This window comes from Megalopta genalis, chromosome 12, assembly GCF_051020955.1.
Source record: "Megalopta genalis isolate 19385.01 chromosome 12, iyMegGena1_principal, whole genome shotgun sequence".
Classification (NCBI taxonomy): Eukaryota; Metazoa; Arthropoda; class Insecta; order Hymenoptera; family Halictidae; genus Megalopta; species Megalopta genalis.
In genome coordinates this window covers 8898484-8905962 of record NC_135024.1, presented here as the reverse complement: position 1 = coordinate 8905962, position 7479 = coordinate 8898484, and the positions used below count along the sequence as shown (strand labels likewise).

General features: G+C 41.9%; 1 long non-coding RNA gene across 1 annotated transcript; it reads left to right on the top strand.

Annotated features, from left to right (window-relative positions):
* Positions 1–481: 481 nt before the first annotated feature.
* On the top strand, positions 482–2809 carry LOC143260380 (uncharacterized). Its single transcript, XR_013034526.1, has 2 exons — positions 482–803; positions 1085–2809. It is a non-coding gene; the product is annotated as an uncharacterized LOC143260380 (long non-coding RNA).
* The last annotated feature ends 4670 nt before the right edge of the window (positions 2810–7479 follow it).

The window sequence follows — 7479 nt, the reverse complement described above, 5'->3', positions numbered from 1 at the left end:
GCGAATATTAAATAAATGGAAATAATCGAAATTGTCGAAATTATCGATCGCCGTTGATCGTGCGGTCGTCGATCGTCAAAGTCAGAGGTGGGGGTATATCTCGTGCTCGCTTGTCTCAAAGTCATTGCCTAATTAGTCGGAACTTGTCTAATGTGGGAATCAGTCGTGTTTCAAGAAAGCTCTTCCAAAAGTGCTATTATAATAAATTAAATTGTTAAGAATTAAGATATAATATAATTTTAAAGGAAAATTAGTGCGTGAAATTATAATAAATAAAATTGTTAAGAATTAAGATGTAATATAATTTTAAAGGAAACTTAGTGCGTGAAATTAATCGCGTTTCAGGGAAGCTCTTCTAAAAGAGTTATTATAATAAATTAGATTGTTAAGAATTAAAATATAATATAATTTCAAAGAAATCTTACTGCGTGAAATTATAATAAATTAAATTGTTAAAAATTAAAATGTAATATAATTTTAAAGGAAAATAAAACTTTAATAACTCATCGACCGATTTGGGCAACCGTTGTTCTCATGTTAATTAAACCTCGTTGGTACTTTTCACGAACAATTTAAGTGATGAAATAATTTTCCGGGCACCGGATAGCATTATTGCAAAATAAATTACCGCAAATATTAAATCATTGGAAATAATCGAAGTTATCGATGTTATCGATCGTGGTCGATCGCGCGATCGTCGATCAGCAAAGTCGGTGGTGGGGGTACTCTACGTGCTCGCTCGGCTCAAAGTCGTTGCTCAATTAATCGGAACTTGACTAGTGGGGAAATCAGTCGTATTTCAAGTAAGCTCTTCCAATATTGTGATTATAGTAAATTAAATTTTTAAGAATTAAGATGTAATATAATTATAAAGGAAACTTAGTGCTCAGGCATTCGCGATTTTCTTTAGAGTTGCGGGATAAAATTAACAACGCGTTGTGTTAGCGTGGCGAGAAATTGCCAATGCGCTGTGTTAGCGTGGCGAGAAATTGCCAACGCGTTGTGTTAGAATCGCTTTCGATGTACGTGTGCGTGTGTACGTGAGTGTCGCGATCTAAACATTACGAATTGCGATGATGTTAAGACGATCGGCTGGCGTCGGCCGCTGGCTAGGACGATCGGCTGTCGCCGGCGGCTGCTGAACGGTCGGCGACGTCATGCGCTGACGTCATGCCAGCCTCATTGGCTGGCATCGTGCGCAGGCTGAGACGATCGGCTGGCGTCGGGGGCTGCTAGCACGATCGGCGGACGTCGGGCACTAGTTGAACGAAACCCACCAATTCGAAAGGACGCACTCGCAGGGAACGCGACAGAACACGACAGAACGTGACGTACGTCGTAAGGCAATTTACGATTATACAATCACGATTACGGTTTCAGATACGAATAACGATAGGGGATTATAATATAATGAACACGGCTTAAAAAATAGAGTAGTTTCCAAAACCTACTATCTCTAAATTATTATTAAAACAGCTAGAAATAATAAATGCGTCGATAGAATATTTTTGATGTAACGATTCTTCGATAAATTCGTGCTTTAAAAATTACTTCGTATGTTCGACGTTATTAATTACTTCCGCTACTAAATGTTACAACGAAATAGCCACAGGATTATTTAATAATACCACTTGCAATAACAATCCTTTGTTAAGAATTAAGATATTATATAAGTTTAAAGGAAACTTAGTGCATAAAATTATAATAAATTAAATTTTTAAGAATTGAGATGTAATATAATTTTATAAAGGAAACGTAGTGCTCAGGCATTCGCGATTTTCTATAGAGTTGCAAGACGAGATAAACAACGCGTTGTGTTAGCGTGGCGAGAAATTGCCAACGCGTTGTGTTAGAATCGCTTTCGGAGCGACCTTCGAAATTACGTAGTCGATCGGTTTCGCAGCTCCCGGGCGTTTACCCCACACGATGTACGTGTGCGTGCGTACGTGAGTGTCGCGATCTAAACATTGCGAATTGCGATCGGCTGGCGTCGGCCGCTGGCTAGGATGATCGGCTTTCGCCGGCGGCTGCTGAACGCTCGGCTGACGTCATGCGCGACGTCATGCCAGCCACATTGGCTGGCATCGTGCGCAGGCTAGGACGATCGGCTGACGTCGGGCACTAGTTGAACGAAACCCATAAATTCGAAAGGACGCACTCGTAGGGAACGCGACAGAACACAACAGAACGCGACGAACGTCGTAAGGCAATTTACGATTATACAATCACGATTATGGTTTAGGATACGAATAACGATAGGGGATTATAATATAATGAACACGGCTTAAAAAATAGAGTAGTTTCCAAAACCTACTATCTCTAAATTATTATTAAAACAGCTAGAAATAATAAATGCATCGATAGAATATTTTTGATGTAACGATTCTTCGATAAATTCGTGCTTTAAAAATTACTTCGTATGATCGACGTTATTAATTACTTCCGCTACTAAATGTTACAACGAAATAGCCACGGGATTATTTAATAATACCATTTGCAATAAGAATTCTTTGTTAAGAATTAAGATATAATATAATTTTAAAGGAAAATTAGCGCGTGAAGTTATAATATATTATATTATTAGGAATTAAGATATAATATAAGTTTAAAGGAAACTTAGTGCGTAAAGTTATAATGAATTAAATTGTTAAGAATTAAGATGTAATATAATTGTAAAGGAAAATTAATGCGTGAAATTAATCACGTTTCAGGAAAGCTCTTCTAAAAGTGTAATTACAATAAATTAAATTGTTAAGAATTAAAATGTAATATAATTTTAAAGGAAAATAAAAATTTATTATCTCACCGACCGATTTGTGCAAGTCTCGTTGGTTCTTTTCATAAACAATTTAAGCGATGAAATAATTTTTCGGGCACCGGATAGCATTATTACAAAATTAATTATCGCGAATATTAAATAATTGGAAATTATCGAAATTATCGATCGCCGTTGATCGTCAAAGGCAAGGTTAAATTTCTTTGTCTTTTGTTAAATCCGTTTGTCCTTTGTTTGCTCGCTCGACTCAAAGTCATTGCTCGATTAGTCGTTACTCGTTTAGTGGAAAAATCAGCTGCATATCAGGAAAGCTCCTGCAAAAGTGATATTATAAATTAAATTGTTAAGAATTAAGATATAATATAATTTTCAAGGAAAATTATTGCGTTAAATTACTTAATTAATTGTTGGAACGACTACTATAACAGAATATAACAGAAAATGTACAAAATCTAAGTAAATTGGATTTTTTCACTCGTGTCAGGCAGTGCACAATCAATTTTATTGTTCGGAAAGTTTAGTGTTAATAGAAATTCGCTCTGCTTCCTTCTATAATCGAAGTTAATTAATTTTCTATTTAATTCGAATCTAAATTTATTTAACATTCGGTAAAATTATTATTAACAGTTGTTTGGCAAAATCGTATCTCTAATATCAACGCGAATTTCCAGGTGGTTTCCAATAATTTCCAAATCCTGTTCAAATGGAAATTAATATTTTGGATTAAAGTCTGAGATGTGTGTTCCTCTCTCCTACTGCTGTCTTTGCTGCTGCTATTGCTACTCCGCTCCTACTTCCATTTACTTCTTCCTACTACAAATTCCAGACCCAACATCGCATCGAAATGTAAGTCGCATGCTCTTATTTTACCAGTAGTTTCCTCAATTTTTCGAGTACAGTGACCACATACTTATTGCGAATTCTATCGCATATGTAGTTAGGATGTTTTCTTTTCGATGATTTGCGTTACCCGTTTGAATTTAATTATCGAGTAATTAAATTCGCACGCATTCGTCGAAACAAATTGATTTTGAAGAATAATTTGAAACTAATAACCCCATTTTAGCTACGATTGTCAGGTCCTTTATTTTCAGATTCTTTATTTTCAGGTTAATACTATTGTAAGACAAAAATTATTGTGTATATTATCATGTATATTATTATGTATATGTATTGTTAACTGGTCACTGTACTTGCTGCAGTAGTAATAGTAGTAGTAGTAGTAGTATTTGGGCTGGCTTTTCCGCCCCAACGATCAGTGCAGATGGGCACATCCGCGACTTGCAATAGCGTTGCGAAAGAATCTCGCATTGTTTCGCTTCATTTTCAACAGAGATCAAAATTAGCGTAGCGAATAAAACCATTGCGATTATCATTAGCATTGAAATTGATTATTCAAAGTATATCGTCGCGAATGAAATAATCGCGATTTCATTAGGTTCGATATGCAAGAAGCGTTAAAGATAGCGTTGCGAATAAATACGATCGCGTTTTAAGTTAGAAGATTTCGAAGATCATTAAAGTCCATTCGCTATTGCATCTCTGTTCATTGAATTAGCGTCGCGACGACATAATCGCGTTGCAATAGCTTCGTTCGTCTTTCAGAGCCCATGCTGCAGCTGCAACCCTCCGCAGTGCAGGCATTCGCGATTTTCCTTAGAGTTGCGAGACGAAATTAACAACGCGTTGTGTTAGCGTCGCAAGAAATTGCCAATTCTTTGTGTTAGAGTTGCGAAAATTGCCAACGCGTTATGTTAGAGTCGCGAAATAAATGCCGCACTGCGAGTAGCCGTTCCAAGGATCGCTGCATCATTTCTTTGTCACTTTCACTTTGATTTTCTCTCTGGCATACAAAATCAAATTGTAATTCTCATATTCGGAGTCAATCTCCTCACGTGGGGGGTACGTTAGCGTTCTTAACTTAAATTTGTTAGATTACGATTTTTCCATTTTCTGAAAAATTGCACTTTTGTGGTGTTGCCGATTTATATTTTAAGTCGGCTTTCGAAACAAGATTTCGTTCAAAAATTGATGAAATTGGTATTCCTCCCATCGGAGGTCCCTCAGGGGCTCGCTCATGGGTGGGGCCCGTGGGCGAGTACGGAGGGTAGCGTTAGTTTATAAGTCGTTGTTGTAAGAAAGGAAGCCATAGCGAATTCCGACTTCGTTCTGGCTCCCTTTCGGGTCTCTAAAGCAGCAACCTCCTCGCGGTGAGATCCGGGCAATCGGTATCATTATCGACCTAGAAAATGTTGCCAATGGCAATGTTTTTTCAATCGGGGATTATACCGAGCAAATAGCTGCAAACTTTATACTGTAAAATGGTGTGTATTGTAAAAGTGTGGTCCTTCAGGAGCTCGCTTGCAGGAGGGGTCTGCAAGCGAGTACGGGGGGTAGCGTCCCCGAGGTACCCGAGTCGCTAATTTCGCATATGTCCAGTAGTATTGCCTTAGATTTACATTTTCGCATCTCGTTTTTGACTCCGCCACTGCGGATAGCTGTGGTGGCCTTGCTTGCGCATACTCTTGGGTAAGTCCGGACACATCTCGATGTTCGACGAGTGACCATGCGGCGTGGTGATTCGAACGCGGACCCTCCTTCTGGGGAGGCTCTCGCTTTGCACATACGCTATGTAAGCCGTCCTTAGCTCTCTCTTGGGGGCGGGGCGCAGGGCGAGAAATCCGACCCATTGTGGGATGATCCAACTTTGCATCATCATTCCTCATGTGATCGCGCCGGTCATCGTGATGTGCGAGGCTCCAGACTTGTGCGAGCATTGTACGCGTCGCGTCACCCCCGAGTCCGTGCCTTCTGTCCTGACTCGCGCTTGTTTCTCACTTTTAAAGAATCACTGCCATCTGTACTGATTCATTTTGGTCTCCGTGGATCGGAGACTTCTTCTTTGATCCACTTGGTCCGCAATAGTACTTGACATATGCGAATGTGTGAGTGAGTGTGGGCGTGTGCTAGCTAGCAGACGAGCGTGTGTGTTAGTTTATAAGTCGTCGTTGTAAGAAAGGGAGCCATAGCGAATTCCGACTTCGCTCTGACTCCCTTTCGGGTCTCTAAAGCAGCAACCTCCTCGCGGTGAGATCCGGGCAATCGGTATCATTATCGACCTAGAAAATGTTGCCAATGGCAATGTCTTTTCAATCGGGGATTATACCGAGCAAGTAGCTGCAAACTTTATACTGTAAAATGGTGTGTATTGTAAAAGTGTGGTCCCTCAGGGGCTCGCTTGCAGGAGGGGTCTGCAAGCGAGTACGGGGGGTAGCGTCCCCGAGGTACCCGAGTCGCTAATTTCGCATATGTCCAGTAGTATTGCCTTAGCTTTACATTTTCGCATCTCGTTTTTGACTCCACCACTGCAGATAGCTGTGGTGGCCTTGCTTGCGCATACTCTTGGGTAAGTCCGGACACATCTCGATGTTCGACGAGTGACCATGCGGCGTGGTGATTCGAACGCGGACCCTCCTTCTGGGGAGGCTCTCGCTTTGCACATACGCTATGTAAGCCGTCCTTAGCTCTCTCTTGGGGGCGGGGCGCAGGGCGAGAAATCCGACCCATTGTGGGATGATCCAACTTTGCATCATCATTCCTCATGTGATCGCGCCGGTCATCGTGATGTGCGAGGCTCCAGACTTGTGCGAGCATTGTACGCGTCGCGTCACCCTCGAGTCCGTGCCTTCTGTCCTGACTCGCACTTGTTTCTCACTTTTAAAGAATCACTGCCATCTGTACTGATTCATTTTGGTCTCCGTGGATCGGAGACTTCTTCTTTGATCCACTTGGTCCGCAATAGTACTTGACATATGCGAATGTGTGAGTGAGTGTGGGCGTGCGCTAGCTAGCAGGCGAGCGTGTGTGTTAGTTTATAAGTCGTCGTTGTAAGAAAGGGAGCCATAGCGAATTCCGACTTCGCTCTGACTCCCTTTCGGGTCTCTAAAGCAGCAACCTCCTCGCGGTGAGATCCGGGCAATCGGTATCATTATCGACCTAGAAAATGTTGCCAATGGCAATGTCTTTTCAATCGGGGATTATACCGAGCAAGTAGCTGCAAACTTTATACTGTAAAATGGTGTGTATTGTAAAAGTGTGGTCCCTCAGGGGCTCGCTTGCAGGAGGGGTCTGCAAGCGAGTACGGGGGGTAGCGTCCCCGAGGTACCCGAGTCGCTAATTTCGCATATGTCCAGTAGTATTGCCTTAGCTTTACATTTTCGCATCTCGTTTTTGACTCCACCACTGCAGATAGCTGTGGTGGCCTTGTTTGCGCATACTCTTGGGTAAGTCCGGACACATCTCGATGTTCGACGAGTGACCATGCGGCGTGGTGATTCGAACGCGGACCCTCCTTCTGGGGAGGCTCTCGCTTTGCACATACGCTATGTAAGCCGTCCTTAGCTCTCTCTTGGGGGCGGGGCGCAGGGCGAGAAATCCGACCCATTGTGGGATGATCCAACTTTGCATCATCATTCCTCATGTGATCGCGCCGGTCATCGTGATGTGCGAGGCTCCAGACTTGTGCGAGCATTGTACGCGTCGCGTCACCCTCGAGTCAGTGCCTTCTGTCCTGACTCGCACTTGTTTCTCACTTTTAAAGAATCACTGCCATCTGTACTGATTCATTTTGGTCTCCGTGGATCGGAGACTTCTTCTTTGATCCACTTGGTCCGCAATAGTACTTGACATATGCGAATGTGTGA